This window comes from Procambarus clarkii, chromosome 61 (assembly GCF_040958095.1).
Source record: "Procambarus clarkii isolate CNS0578487 chromosome 61, FALCON_Pclarkii_2.0, whole genome shotgun sequence".
Lineage (NCBI taxonomy): Eukaryota > Metazoa > Arthropoda > Malacostraca > Decapoda > Cambaridae > Procambarus > Procambarus clarkii.
Window position 1 is genome coordinate 21,116,408 of NC_091210.1, and position 16,962 is coordinate 21,133,369.

Below are 16,962 nucleotides of genomic sequence, written 5' to 3' on the forward strand. Positions count from 1 at the left end.
CAAACACAGACATATGAGATGTTGGGTATATACACACACAAACACAAGAACACAAAAAAAAGCACAAATAACGGGAACATGTCATTCTGAATCAGATATATGATTCTCCAGATTAATCCAGACATCGTTGGATAATCCTCCGGCAGATACCTCCGACGATACGCCCTCCACTGCTCCCAGGTCAACCCGTTCTCGCAAATTTAATAAGTCAATATTGACTTATTAAATATGTGCATAGGTGACATACTTAACATAATAGTTTCCCTTGAAAAGCTTCATAGAAAACACCGACCTTATCTAACCTACTTAGTATGTTAAGATAAGCATCTTATTGCTTCGTAATTACAATTATTACCTAACCTATACCTATAATAGGTTAAGTAACAATTGTAATTACGAAGCTATAAGATGCTTATTTTAACATACTAAGTAGGTTAGGTAAGGTCGCTGTTTTCTATGAAGCTTTTCAAGGGAAACTATTATGTTTAGTATGTCACCTATGCACGCAACTAATAAGTCAATATTGACTTATTAAATTTGCGAGAACGGGTTGCCCAGGTAGCCTGAGACGGGAGCGGGGCGACACATACACAACGACGGATATAGTTGTACAGGGTAATCAGCCACCGGGAGTGCTCATGCAGGTCGGCCGAGCGGACAGCACACTGGACTTGTAATCCTGTGGTCCTGGGTTCGATCCCAGGCGCCGGCGAGAAACAATGGGCAGTTTCTTTCACCCTATGCCTCTGTTACCTAGCAGTAAAATAGGTACCTGGGTGTTAGTCAGCTGTCACGGGCTGCTTCCTAGGGGTGGAGGCCTGGTCGTGAACCGGGCCGCGGGGACACTAAAGCCCCGAAATCATCTCAAGATAACCTCAAGATAACCTCAAGATAACCTCACACGGATCCCGCAGCCTCGCCGAGAATTGTGTAAAATCCAACTAATTTGTGTTTTACACAATTCCTCCGTGCACTCGGGCTCTGTCAACAAGCTGTTCTACCTCTTCACGCTGTTCTACCAGACGCGTCAGACTAAGGCGCGTCTGGGATCATCCCGGACGTAGGTTCGAACCTTCATCACGGCCCTTGTGGATTTGTTAATTTGATGTATCACACTATTGTGATTTCTGTGTGTAGTGAAGCGCAGTGTAGTAAGGTTGGCATTAATGAAGGTCGAGAGTGACCGGTGACTGCAGACTTGATTGAGGCTCTCCAAGACAAATCATGATTGATTTTATCGATTTCTTTGGTCAGTAAATGTTCTTTTTGTTTTAAATCCTGTGTTATTGTGGAGGGAACCACATTCAAAGTGATGGTGAGTAATAAATGGAGAGTAATAAAATTACTCCCATTGTGAGAGAGAGAATTTTATATCATCTTGAGGTTATCTTGAGATGATTTCGGGGCTTTAGTGTTCCCGCGGCCCGGTTCACGACCAGGCCTCCACCCCTAGGAAGCAGCCCGTGACAGCTGACTAACACCCTGGTACCTATTTTACTGCTAGGTAACAGGGGGGCATAAGGTGAAAGAAACTCTGCCCATTATTTCTCGCCAGCGCCCGGGATCGAACCCGGGACCAGAGGATCACAAGTTCAGCGTGCTGTCCGCTCGGCTGACCGGCTCCCTTGCTCGGGGGTCTTTTGATCATCTTATCTCTTATCATCTCTTGGTCATCTTAAGCAGAGCCGTAGCCCATGATTGGTGGAGTGTGCGCCGCACTCCCCGCGCACACCTGGAGGAGAGGCAGAGGACAACCGCACACGACCTAGCTAGGACCTGGTACCACACCCACTAGCATTTAAGATACTCATCTTTGATGAATTTTTGAGACCTCGTCCGTCTTCCATCCAGCCTCGCCTGAGAAGCCGAGCATCGCTTCCACCATCCTCCCCAGACGACCACAGCTCCACGTGAGCTCCTGTCATTGATATTATATCATGTCTTTGTCATACCAGGTGACCGGCCGTACTATAACCCCTAGACGACTGCCACCTTTCTAGTGCAGTCAGTAATCGTTCCTACATGGTGAGCAAAAGGCCTACACGGTAATCAAGAGACCTTCACGGTGATCAGGAGGGCTACATAGTGATCAGGAGACCTACATGGTTATCAGGACACCTACATGGTGATCAAGAGACCTACATGGTGATCAGGAGACCCATGGTGATCAATAGACCTATATATATATATATATATATATATATATATATATATATATATATATATATATATATATATATATATATATACATAAATAAAATAACAAAAACGTACTATTAATAAAAAATAACATCATTTGACGTGTATAAGAAGTTAAAGTTCAAGGTTAGACTCTCAATTGGCGTAGTTTGAAGGGGATAAAGAGCTCTTGCAGGACCATTCTGTACGATTGCTGCTTGATTTGCTGCTGACTAACACAGCAGCTGCATGCGAACAGCGGTCTGAAGAGACCTGTGATGTTCGATTTAGTGCGGGCGTGCCTCCTCCTATACTACTATTCTCGTAAGCAATTACTGCTCTTTAGAGGAATTTATCACTTGTTTTACTGAATTGCAGATAAACGCGGATTTGTTAAAAAAAAAGTAATTTGGAGAAATGCAATATGATTCTCTGTCAGTTTCTTTGAATGTCCTCTATTTATCTGTCCGTCTCACACTCTCTCTCTCTTTGTCTCGCCTTCTCTATATTCTTAATGATAATTATTTATCAATTTATCTGTGAATCCTTGATTTGCTTACAGGCCAGATCATATATTTGTATATTTGCCTATATATATATATATATATATATATATATATATATATATATATATATATATATATATATATATATATATATATATATATATATATATATATATATATATATATATATATATATATATATATATGTCGTACCTAGTAGCCAGAACGCACTTCTCAGCCTACTATGCAAGGCCCGATTTGCCTAATAAGCCAAGTTTTCATGAATTAATGTGTTTTCGACTACCTAACCTACCTAACCTAACCTAGCCTAACCTAACTTTTTCGGCTACCTCACCTAACCTAACCTATAAAGATAGGTTAGGTTAGGTTAGGTAGGGTTGGTTAGGTTCGGTCATATATCTACGTTAATTTTAACTCCAATAAAAAAAAATTGACCTCATACATAATGAAATTGGTAGCTTTATCATCTCATAAGAATAAAATTAGAGAAAATATATTAATTCAGGAAAACTTGGCTTATTAGGCAAATCGGGCCTTGCATAGTAGGCTGAGAAGTGCGTTCTGGCTACTCGGTACGTTCTGGCATATATATATATATATATATATATATATATATATATATATATATATATATATATATATATATATATATATATATATATATATATATATATATATAAATATATATATATATATATATATATATATATATATATAAATATATATATATATATATATATATATATATATATATATATATATATATATATATATATATATATAGATATATATATGTATATAATCATATTAATGAGTTCTGAATATGGCTGCTTAATATATATAATAGCTGTGGGGAATTTTCCCAACTGAAATTTATGATAATTATTTATGAATTAATTATATATAAAATTTATTATTTTTTGGAGAATGGACTGTATTTACGAAATGGAGAGTATTGAAATTGTTTCTTCTGCTGAGTGTTATCCACTCCGTATAATTTGTTTTTTAGGGGGTTATATATACGTAACCTATATATCAAGCACCAATGGAAATAACAATAGGTTACTAAAATATTATCAGGGTTAGTCTGTTATTACATATGTTAATACAAAGAAAATATACAGCTTAGAATAGCTCTCTCTCTCTACTGATGAGCAGTAGATTCTCCAGTCATATAACCGTCCTGAACAAGTAAGTCACAGAGAGTATCCTCAAATGATATGGCGCCCTGACACATATGGGTAGGAAAAAAATCTTGACAGCTATCTCCACTTCCTCGAGATCACCTGTAAAGGGATTACCTAGTAATGCAAACAATAAACCCAGGGTTATATGATCAAAAGAAGACTGGTAAGTTAATTAATGCTCACCCTCTTTGGGTAGGTAGCTCGCGGCCTGACCATTTGAACTATAGCACTTGTGATCACTTAGCTTATTTTTCAAACGGATGTATGGCACTTCCTTATATCTGTGGAAGATCTGCAGGACTCGCCCAGGCGTGTCCTCGGCTACCTATTGTGGGCACAAGTATGGCGTCTTGTGTAGCGAGAACTTGTAAATCTGTACGTCACTATGTGTAGCGAGAACTTGTAAATCTGTACATCACTATGTGTAGCGAGAACTTGTAAATCTGTACGTCACTATGTGTAGCGAGAACTTGTAAATCTGTACGTCACTATGTGTAGCGAGAACTTGTAAATCTGTACGTCACTATGTGTAGCGAGAACTTGTAAATCTGTACGTCACTATGTGTAGCGAGAACTTGTAAATCTGTACGTCACTATGTGTAGCGAGAACTTGTAAATCTGTACGTCACTATGTGTAGCGAGAACTTGTAAATCTGTACGTCACTATGTGTAGCGAGAACTTGTAAATCTGTACGTCACTATGTGTAGCGAGAACTTGTAAATCTGTACGTCACTATGTGTAGCGAGAACTTGTAAATCTGTACGTCACTATGTGTAGCGAGAACTTGTAAATCTGTACATCACTATGTGTAGCGAGAACTTGTAAATCTGTACGTCACTATGTGTAGCGAGAACTTGTAAATCTGTACGTCACTATGTGTAGCGAGAACTTGTAAATCTGTACGTCACTATGTGTAGCGAGAACTTGTAAATCTGTACGTCACTATAGATATGTTCGCCCTGACGTCTTGCGTGTCACGTCCCGCTTCCTCCCCTCCATACGCGTCCAATTTTCAGCTGATTTTATTATCAGCTGAGGGAGGAAGACATTATATATCATTTATTTATTATTATTTTCAGGCTTTAATAAACACTTTCTTTCGTATTTTAACTTTTAAACTGGTAATAATATATTCTCATTAAGTGAAATATTAGGTACTAGACTGCTAGGGTGATGCAATACTTTCCCACTGTTGTCTGAGAATCACTCGGTACTCTCTCTCTTCGGTAAATTTAGTAATAATAGTGTTATTAGTAAACCCTTTTAATTAGGTATGTCTGGGGTTAGTAGTTGATATCGGAATTTTCGACAATATCAGTAGCACTAATATATCCCATGACATATTTAAACAAGCCTTAGGTTGTAGTTGCTGATGAGGGGCTGACAGATATATGCAATGCTGCATATATCTTTCAAAAAGCATATACATATGTATTTTCTGTAAATAGAGCTAACCGTATAGGCTAGGAGTATAAAGAAAACTTGGTAATAAACTTAACTGACTCCTTAAAAAAAAATGTTTACTTTTGAAAATGAAAATGTAAAAATTTTCTTCTAACGAAAATGGTTTTGAATCTGTCACATTTCGTATTTAGTCAAGACTATATATAAAACTGAACTACTAGGATTAGGTCTTAATTCCGCAATGAAAAATCCAAAGTATTAATAATGCTTTGGATTACATTGTAGGTTTTGACAGATTCACGAGCAACAATGATTATGATAAGAACCTTCTTATCTTAAATATAAGATGTTACTGTCAATCGATGAATATTTTGCATCTAAGCAGGTGTCAGTATACGATACCAATTAGCACTTATGAATCTCAGAACGCATGATAAAATTATTATTACTAAATCCTATAAACTGGTAAAATAATAATCCCATACGAAATATTCTCTCTCTCTCTCTCTCTCTCTCTCTCTCTCTCTCTCTCTCTCTCTCTCTCTCTCTCTCTCTCTCTCTCTCTCTCTCTCTCTCTCTCTCTCTCTCTCTCTCTCTCTCTCTCTCTCTCTCTCTCTCTCTCTCTCTCTCTCTCTCTCTCTCTCTCTCTCTCTCTCTCTCTCTCTCTCTCTCTCTCTCTGTCTCTCCCTCTCTCTCTCTCTCTCTCTCTCTCTCTCTCTCTCTCTCCTCTCTCTCTCTCTCTCTCTCTCTCTCTCTCTCTCTCTCTCTCTCTCTCTCTCTCTTTCTCTCCCTCTCCCTCTCTCTCTCTCTCTCTCTCTCTCTCTCTCTCTCTCTCTCTCTCTCTCTCTCTCTCTCTCTCTCTCTCTCTCTCTCTCTCTCTCTCTCTCTCTCTCTCTCTCTCTCTCTCTCTCTCTCTCTCTCTCTCTCTCTCTCTCTCTCTCTCTCTCTCTCTCTCTCTCTCTCTCTCTCTCTTTCCTCATTATTATGTTTGAATGAGGTAGTACTATTTTCGTGCACTGAACTGATCATGATTTATTTACACCATACAATACACTGCAGTTTTTTTTCTAAGATTCAGATTTTCTAAGCTACACTGTTCTAGTAATGGTCCTCACACCGAAGCGCTGCTTCTTAGTTATGGTTCCTTCTTTGACAGAGCAACACTTTCCACACACCTCACCCCTGGGATCCCAAGGGAAAGCAATTAGATCTACGGCTTCCAGAAACTGACCTGTTGCTAGTTTTTATTTTACTTTCTTCTGAGCACTCGTTTCCGAATTGTGTTTTAAAGGGCTCTACTTCCTGCAAGGATACGGTTCCTTCCTCTGGATCCTCCGGCCGTAATTATACATCCCGCCGAGCAGCTGATGTAAGCTAACTCCTCCCTTAAAATCAGAGGAGATACTCCTCACATCATGGGTCTAATGACTTAATTAGTGTCCCTGAAAGTTGGCTGGTCACCAGAGCCGCTTCCTGATCCTGACATGTTGATTCAGTAGAGGCAAGGTCCTGAAGTGCCACTTCTGTCCTGCATTGTAGTACTGAAGGAACTTCACCTGATGAGTTCCCACCTAGCATAGCCGAACTCTGTTAATCATCCTTGTCCGTATCTTCTGCCTCTGCCCATGAATCCATTACATGATTAATTTCTCAACGAGCCGTTTATTCTAACCCTTTCCTTTGAAGATTGGATATTGGTCAGGGCAGTGTTCTTCCCTTGATCAAGTTGTTCTACTGGCGTATGGTCCTGAAGTACGCTCTCTTCTCTGGTCATGCACTCTAGGTTTGAGGGAACTTCACGTAGCGAGTTTTCAGGCTGCATAGATGAAATCTGTTGACCTATTGCAGGGTCATTCAAAGATGAAAATTAAATCCTATTGACCTTTAACCTCAGATTATTTACAACGTTCCGGGGTGGACGTTGTGGGCCTGGTGGTGGCTGTGTGGGATTTAGGCCAGTTGAGCCAACCCGGCCGTGTTTAAAGAATTCAGCTCTGCGTCGTTGAAATAAATGCCTTGTTTGATGTCATACATTTCTTTCCTCTCGTCACCTCCCCATTCCCTTCTACCACTTTAGCATAGTGACCTTCCTCGCCACATGTGTAACAGTTCTAAGAACTTTTGAACGAAGAACGCCAGTGAGGTGGAGGTGATAATTTTGCGTCTGTGAGACGCTGGAATTCGTCACACACAATGCCCAGTTTTTCAAGAAACCCTGAGATTCCCAGCGCCAAGTTTTCCAATTTAGCATCCATACCTGTAGAAGGCGGAGAACACGACCCCGCACTTGTTAGCAGGCAAGAGCAGTCTCCACGGCCAGAAGGGCTAGTAGCCGATGACATGCCCGGAGACTTTGTGGGAGTACGTGGGTGGGAACAATGCTACATTACTCAGGGGGGATTGTTCGTAACAGGGTCTAAGCCTCACAAAGATTCTGACAACTGAGTGGATAGCACTTCCGATTCGTAGTCCTCAGGTTCCGGGTTCGATCCCCGGAGGAGGCGGAAACGAATGGGCAGAGTTTCATTCACCCTGATGCACCTGTTACCTAGCAATAAATAGATACCTGGGAATTAGACAGCTGCTACGGGCTGCTTCTTGGAGTTGTGTAATAAAAAGAAGGCCTGGTCGAGAACCGGGCCACAAGGACGCTAAGCCCCGAAATTATCTCAAGATAACCTGAAGATGGTGGGACGAGTCCACGTCAAAAGATACAGCAGCCAACAAGGCGGCCGTAAACCAAAGGTGGTAAATGTCGTAGATGTTATTAGCCGTAATTATGTGAGTGACTAAACCTTACAATTCGATTAGCCAAAGTGTCCGACAGCCCCAGGTAGCGATACTGATTCACTAACTGTTGCTGTGTTTATCCGGATTTGAGGCATGCTACGGTAATGTAAGGCCCAAGCCCGATAATATTCCGTGCAGATTGTATGCTCACAGCCAGATTACAGCCACTAAACAAAAGAATATGACAAAGCAGACCTGAATATGACAAAGCAGACCTGAATATGACAAAGCAGACCTGAATATGACAAAGCAGACCTGAATATGAAAAAGCAGACCTGAATTCTAGAAATATGCAAAAATAGCACTCCACATCCAATAATATAACTAATGGATGCAGGTGAGCCTTAAGAAGTATAAAGTATGCGTGAGGAAATAATGCACTTTACAAATTCAGAGAGGAAAAAACACAGGTTGGAGCCCAATATTTAATACTAACCGAACACAGCATTGCTTCTACACAGAATTTGAACACCTAAACCACACTCGAAATGTCATGGGACACTGTTAAATTGAACTGGATAATCATAAGACGTTCAGGCACTTAAGTTAGTCATGCACCTAATCTAGGATCATGCACTTAAATCTAGGGTGAAGCACTTAACGTTAGGTTATTTTCTGATATAGGGAATGTCATAAATTCATGGCGACTGTTGAAAGTGAGGGTTTCCAAGACGCACTCAGCATACCGCAAGAAACCAACAGGCACACTTGAAAGTGCAACTAAGGTGAGAAAAGGTATAGGTACCACACTGGGCAATGTAGGAATACCACATTCCTGGTGCCTGGTAGCTGACTGGATAGCGTTCGGGAACCGTAATCCTAGGGTCCGGCGATCTATCCCCGGCGATGAAGGAAACAAATGGGCAGAGTTTCTTTCACCCTGTTGCACTTGTTCACCTAGCAGTAAATAGGTACCTGGGAGTAACCAGCTGCTACAGGCTGCTTCCTAGGTGTGTGTGTGTGAGGGGGAGGGAAATTAGTTGATTGATTGACAGTTGAGAGGCGGGCCTAAAGAGCCAGAGCTCAACTCCCCGCAAGCACAACTAGGTGAGTAGAACTAGGTGAATACATGAATTTATGCCACCCTAAGAAGTGGAAAATTCTAAACCACTCTTATTTCAGTAAAAACACGTACATTCACTGAAAACTAGATGTATGCACTTATATATATATATATATATATATATATATATATATATATATATATATATATATATATATATATATATATATATATATATATATATATATATATATATATATATATATATATGTATGTATATTTTGGTAGTGATTAACGCTTATGTCGACCGTGCTCTCAGCCACAGCTCAGAATGGAAGCAAGTCGACGAAGAACTCTGTAGGGTAAGGCAGGTCCTAGTCAACAACGGCTTCTCCAATGGTTTCGTTGAAGACATCATAAGAAGGAAAGTGAAAACGCCATGCAACCTCTGAAGAGACAACTAACACAACACCTGTACCCCCTATTAGGCTATTTTACAGGAACTTCTTTTCCACAGCCCATAAAACGGAGGAACGGGTCCTGAAAGATATTGACAGTAGAAACGTTATCCCTACAGACAAAAATCAGAAGATACACCTGACAATTTACTATAAAACCAAAAAAACGGCCAGCCTACTCATGAGAAACTCTCCAGACACAAAGCAGAACGTTTTAAAAGAGACCAATGTCGTCTATGCCTTCAAATGCCCTCTTGGGAATTGTAGGACTCAAAAAACTCAGTATATAGGCAAGACAACAACATCTCTTTCTAGGGGTTTAACGATGCATAAGCAACAGGGCTCCATTAAGGAACATATAATCTCTTCCCACAAACAAACCATCACCAGAGAAATCCTAATAAACAACACAGAAATCATCAATAAATAAAGCGATAGCAGGCGGCTCGACGTCTGCGAGGCACTACACATCAAGAAGCCAACACCAGCAATCAACAGCCAATTAATGCACAACTATATTCTACCCACTTCAAGACTCCGCTCCAATATAGAAGCATCAAGATATATGGGCCAATAGAAATAGGCCTTCTGCAGTTACCTACTTTTAATACCTGTTTGTATTTCATTGTTTCGTGTTCTGTCTTGTGTTAAAAGTTTATTTTCACCTCATCCAAATCTATTGTAACATGTCACTTCACCCAAATGTAGGTATAAAAACTCGAAAGATGTTTAAGCTCTATTCAGTTAAAGTTGTGTGTGTTTGTGTAAACTAAAGTCTTTGAAAATGTAATAAGTTTTACGAAACGCGCTCAAGTGTCGCGCCAGACTAGAAATAAAAATGAATTTTGGAGAATTGATCTTTGAATTACCATCAACAGTGAAAAGAAACGTAAGAAAGATCGAGAAAAATCGTGTTAGAATTATTAATCTTACTTTTTCGGTCATATTTAATAATATATATATATATATATATATATATATATATATATATATATATATATATATATATATATATATATATATATATATATATATATATATATATATATATATATATATATATATATATATATATATATATATATATATATATATATATATATATTTGATGGTTACAAGATATACATGGGTTGATACAAATATAATAATGCAAAAAGGTGCTTAAAGGTTATGGATCTCTTGAAAAACACAACAATGGGAAACATTGATGAAAAAAACTGACGGGTTCGATCATTGTTGCAAGTCAAACACTTCTTCGAATTCCTCTGAAGTTGGACTAGTGCCCAAAACGCAACAGGCATTTCCCCTCTGAATCGCAACACTGAGGGGCTGGAACAAGAAACTTTTTGCTCTCTGGTCTTTTGTAGCGCTGATCAATTTGTCCCCTAATTCCTTCAGGAACTTCAATGCACATTTTCCCCACGAACCGAGGGTCTCCGAGCCGATCGGAACAAAGCTGTAGCAGTGTGCTAGACCTCTGTATTTAATAATTTTCTGCGATTCCCTGAAAGAAGCAGCACCACCGCTTTCACGTGTGCTGTAGTGGAGGTAGGTACTGGCCAGTGTGGCAGCGCACGTGTAGTCCCATACCACTTGCTTACCATCCTTCCAAGGTAGCAAGGTGACCCCATCAGGGCACTTTTGAGGGTCGTTAGGTCTGGATAAGTGTGGTTCTCTTTGTGCCGGGCAGCGGGCTGTGGCGAGGCTCCTCTTGATGATGTCGTTGACTTCTTCATGTCTTGCGATTTTACCCTGTGATTTACGACATACCAGACCATGACGACCATGTTGGTCTGCCATCGCAGTTCCGCAGATGCACCTATGTTCGGTGAGGATCGGGGCGGCAAGGCGAAGGGCAACTCCAATGCGGAGAGCGTCATGACTGAGGCGAGTTCCCAGGGCTGCATTGGGCACAGCAAATAAAAAATCCCCGGCGTGGGGTGCTGTTACCGCTAGGAGGCGGGCTTTGTTTTCAGCATCAGCGTTGTCAATCATTGCTGTGACAGTCTTTTCCATTATGGGGTTATCCCAGTGGGCCTGCTTGTGGTCTTTTAGGACTTGTGGTCGGGGTTGAGGGTGTGCAATGGTGTCCCATTGTCTGGCTGCTTCGATGAACGTTTGATCATGAGTTCCCGCTGTCTCTCTCATACGCTCTGGTAGGATCTGCCCTACCAATTCGTTGGCTGCTGTACATGAGGATAAGAATGCTGGAAGTGCTACCTCAGTTGCCTTTCGTATGCCTATCCCTCCAAATCTCACTGGTAGTGTTGCTTGGTCCCACTGACTGCCATCTAAATCTAGGTTGAGCGCCTTCCTGAATATTGACCTGAGGAGCTCATCATATTGATTTAGAAGTGGGTTGCCAAAAGTTGGTGCACACCTTAAGAAGTATGTTAGCCTGGGCAAGGTAAGGCACTTTGTGAGAAGGTAGAGGGCATCGTGGGAGTCCAAGTCCCCAATTCTCTCTTCCATCCTCTTTAGGTCTCTAAACTTTTCGTCAAGGACTGCAGCAATGGCATTGTGGCCCAGAGGTGCTCCGAGTAGTGTGCTGTCGGTAGGTTTAACGACTGAGGCTTCTGGTAGAACTGATTTCACTGCTCTAATGATTACTTCACTAGATGCAATAATTTCGCACTTGGAGGGGTTAAGAACGAGACCCATGGACTCCCCCCGTGTCTTCACCAGCTGTAGGTCTTCTAGCAGGGAATCTTGTGTGCCTGCCAGAGTGCCATCATCCAGGAACCAGATGTTGAGCTCGCTGGACAGTCTGGTTGTAATTTCTCGAACCGCTATGCAAAAGAGGAACGGTGCAAGTGGGTCACCCTGTTGAATTCCCTCTGCTGAGGTGACTTCATGTTTGCCAAACAGGAGGGTTGAGTCTTTGCTGTAGCCTGCTGACACAAACGGGAGAATGCTTGGGCAATGTTCTTGGACTGCAGTGAGGATTGCTTCCCTTTTGACCGAGTTGAAAGCGTTTTTAAAATCTAATTTTACTACTGCCTGGTCTTCAGTAAGAGAGCTAATGTAGGCTCGTGCAGCATGAGCCGCTGCTTCACAGCCTTGGGGGACTCCAAACCCCAGCTGGTTGGGTTGCAGCATGGTGGCTGCTTCCGTTCGGATACTTCTGACAGCAGCCCTTGCAACTAGGCGGCGAAGGGTATTACCAACGGCAATGGGTCTGATCCCTCCCCCCTTCTTTTTAAGGGCACATAGGGATGCACCAAAGAAGAATGGTTTGATTTCATCAGGGATTAACCCGGCGAGGCAGTTGTTGACAAACGATGTGATTTCTGTCAGGAGCGCTTCTGCAGCTGGGCCAAGAACAGGGTTCACCATTTCCTTCACATGTTGAGGTCTTACCCCTGTGTAGCCTCCTGAGGAGCCCGGGGGAAATGAAACGATAGCTTTATAAACCTCTGACTCCCGGAGGACGAGAGGTTCCTGGTTAGGGGCGAGCCTGACCTGTGGGGGAGGTCCACCTACGGCCCTGAGGGTTTTTTTTCTCTCAGTGCTTGGGCTGTGGTTTCATCCCTGGGCAAAATTTTGTCCTCACTTGTGATCAACCTGAGTGCCCCGACTGTATTGCCCTCTTCAATTTTCTTGCTGACTTGGGTACCTAATTTTCTGTTGCCGCTGATTGTCGTACTTGGTCTGCCTCGGCGGTGTTTGGTGTGTTTGGGGAGGCGGACTAGGTTGTCAGCCCTAGGAAAATCCCTAATTGCTTTATTGACGGATGAGGCCAGTGTCTTGCCTCCTCTGTCTGGTACACCTAAGCATGCATTGCCAAAAAGTAACAGATTGTGCCAGGCTTTGATGGTATCAGGTGCATCAAGGTTATTTGACCCTCTGTTGACTTTTGCGATGAGGTCCGTGTATTTCCCTGCAGCAAAAGGGCGAGAGGCCTTTGGGATGTGGGTGAGTGTCCTGGTTGACGTTGCTTTAATTGCCTCTAGCAGGTCGTCTGTTGCAATGTAATCTGTTGCGATTTGTACTGGTGCAACAGGCTCCTGAGTGCTGCCTCCTCCCACGGGAGACCTCCCTGACCCAGGACAGTCACCATGCTGGCGTATGACTCTGGAGACAGAGTTGATGCTGACGTTGCTCCCACAACCACTGCATGTGCCTCTCCTTTGATTGGCTTCGGGAGGGGTGAGCTGGCTGGTAGCGGCTTCTTCTGCCATCCCCTTAGGTAAAGTGAATGTCACCTTGCACTGGAGTATTTGTCTCTCCCTCCTGGCTGGGGGGGACGAGGTTGTCCCCTATACTATGCGTCATGTCTGGGCAGATGTCTGGGGTGGGTGGGCTCGTGGAGGAGGTGGGTGGGGGTTGGGAGGCTGCGCTGGCCCGGTCTGGGAGGGGGGCCGAGGAGGGGAAGGCGCGACCACCTGATCGTGGGAGGTGGGGGCGGGGGAGCGGAAGACACTGCACCACACGGAGGGGGGGGGGGGGGGAGACACTACACAAGTGGAGCGGGCGAGCGGGAGACACTACACTCACTGGGGGGGAGGCACTACACTCAGGGGGTGGGGGGAGGCACTACACTCAGGGGGTGGGGGGGAGGCACTACACTCAGGGGGTGAGGGGAGGGTTGATGTGGCACGTAACACTTGGATAATTTCCTTTTGTCACTAAACACTGGTGAATGTGTCCTGGCTCACTGGGTGTGGTGCACTCAACACGATACTCACAATGGTCCAGTCACCACAGGACTGGACTCAACTTATCTTTTTCAAGCACTTATTGGCACACTGGTGACCCAGTCTCTTGACCCCACCACATGTGTCCTTCCACCCTTTCCTGGTGAGAGAGCCGTAGGGCGTGTGACGTGTGTGGGCGTTGGCTGACGGTGGGCGTGGGGTGGCGGTGGGCGTAGGGTTGGGTGGGGTGACGGTGGGCGTAGGGTTGCGTGGGGTGGCGGTGGGCGTAGGGTTGCGTGGGGTGACGGTGGTGGTGGGGTGGACGATGGTCGTCGGGTCAGCCGCCGGGAGAGGGTAGCTGGGTGGGCTGGCGAGGCCTGTCGGAGGCTAGGGAGAGGGGGGGAGAAGGTGTCCCGGTCACACACAATTAACACAAAGTTTCACAGGTGCATTATGTTTATCACTACAAACTCACCGTTCACCTGAAAAGACGCACACATTCACTTATAAGTCTGCTGGAATACAAGCAGGTTTGTGAGCCTCCCCTTCACTCCCCCCCTCCTCCACATGAGGCCTCCTCCCCGCCTGGAGGCTGTTGTTTATGGAGGCACGGAGATAACCCTCAGCCAGGCCTGTGTCCTTCCCCTCCCTAGCACGCCTCCCGCCAGGACAACACACCTTTTACAGTTGATTCTGTTGCACTGCTGGAGAGGTAGGCTTCCTCGACCCACTAAGAGTCTTCAGCAGGTATTAACACAGACATGAGTCGATTCTTGACTTCCTCAGGCACTGTTATCCTTGTTGAATGGGCACCAATGTGGGACCCAACCCCCTGCACGACCGACTGCTACGGCTGCCACACCATACATTACCTCTAATGCGTTATGCGTGGTTTCCTCCGAGGCTATGGGTCCCCCTTCTTCCAGCTAGAGGTGGTACTCCCTTCCTATTATTTAATATATATATATATATATATATATATATATATATATATATATATATATATATATATATATATATATATAAATATATATATATATATATATATATATATATATATATATATATATATATATATGTGTGTGTATATCACGAAAATAAACACGTGATTAAGAATGTGACCTTCTGAAGATGTATTTAATATACGAAAGTACTTAAGGAAATTTCCTGTTTCATTTTTCCTCCGTGGTCTGACATTGTGATATATATATATATATATATATATATATATATATATATATATATATATATATATATATATATATATATATATATATACATACATACATATATATAAATATATATATATATATATATATATATATATATATATATATATATATATATATATATATATATATATATATATATTGGTGCCAAGGGTTGTTATAGCCGGGGGAAAGGGTTGTAGAGATAAGCTCCCACAGCCTGTAAAGTGTCCCTGATGGCGTGCGTCTCAAATAGCCTCTGACAACCAAGTCCAGCTCCTGGCCTGCTCGTGTGGCTTAGCCTCTAGGCCGGGCGGAACTGCTTCTACCAACAGGAGAAAGGGCGAAGGCGGGTCTCTGGCACCTTAAAACCAGTTTCTTCGGGCAGATGGGACTCGTTAGCCTGGAAAGGCAGCTCATCTAGGGGGAAGGAAAACCCCGAATTCAAACCTCTGCTGTCTTGTGGCTAAACCCACTCATGGGAAAGACTTCGGGAGTCAACTCTGAGGAAAAATCCGGAGTCGGAGCAGACTCCGGATTCCGGAGCTGCAGCAGTTTGCAGCTGTTTACAGCTACATTCTGGCAACTCCTGCGACGACACTGGTGCCAAACGTATCGGCGCCTGCCCTTCCCTTGGATCACATCGGTGGCGTGGAGAGGGTGGATCTGCTGCATGGGCAACAGCTGATCCTCCATAATTACTGCCCAGGCCTGTGCCCTGGAGAGGACACTCCAGCATCGCCTTGGCGATGGCTCAACACGGGAAGCGACAGTTACCGGTGATATGCCTACCACTCAATTGGCATAGAGTAAGGCGCCAGGGGTTACTTCCGTCGGTGGGAGAAATCATCCGATTTCATAAGACAGCTACCGCGTGCCTCAAGCTGGGCAGCCCCCAGACAATAAGGTGCTGTCCCACCACGGTCCGCCTGCTCCACTGGGTGTAAGGGGCTTAGGCCACAATCCAATAAGCGGATCGTCAACCATGCACCAGGCAAAAGAAAACAAACACAGAGACACCCAGCTCTCAAACTGGGCACATAGAATGTAAGGACCATGACACCGGGTCTCTCGGAAGATCTGCTGGAAGTGAACGACGCCCGCAAGACAGCTGTGATCAACAATGAACTGCGCAGGCTCCAGATGGACATAGTCGCCCTGCAGGAGACACGTCTGCCCGCAACCGGCAGCATACGGGAGAAGGACTTTACCTTCTTCTGGCAGGGCAAACCACCAGAAGAGGTAAGGGAGCATGGCGTGGGCTTTGTCATCAGGAACAGGTTGTTAGGGTCCATAGTACCGCCTATGGAGGGGTCTGCAAGGATCATCAAACTTCAGCTTCATACAGCAGTAGGAATGGTCAGCCTCATCAACGCCTATTAACCAACACTGACCTCCTCTACCGAAGCGAAGGACAAGTTCTATGATGACCTCGGCCTAGCTCTCAGAGACATACCTCAACAAGAGCCAGTCTTCCTCCTGGGAGATTTTAATGCAAGAGTTGGTTCTGATCACAGCTCTTGGCCTTCCTGCCTGGGCCAGTTTGGATTTGGGAAGATGAATGAGAGT

The 16,962-nt window shown here is 43.5% G+C and overlaps 1 protein-coding gene across 2 annotated transcripts in view; it reads right to left on the bottom strand.

The window, feature by feature from the left end:
* Positions 1-16,962, bottom strand: part of LOC138354038 (cell adhesion molecule 2-like) — a 176,773-nt gene that overhangs the window by 112,293 nt on the left and 47,518 nt on the right. The gene's annotated exons all lie outside the window — the stretch shown is intronic.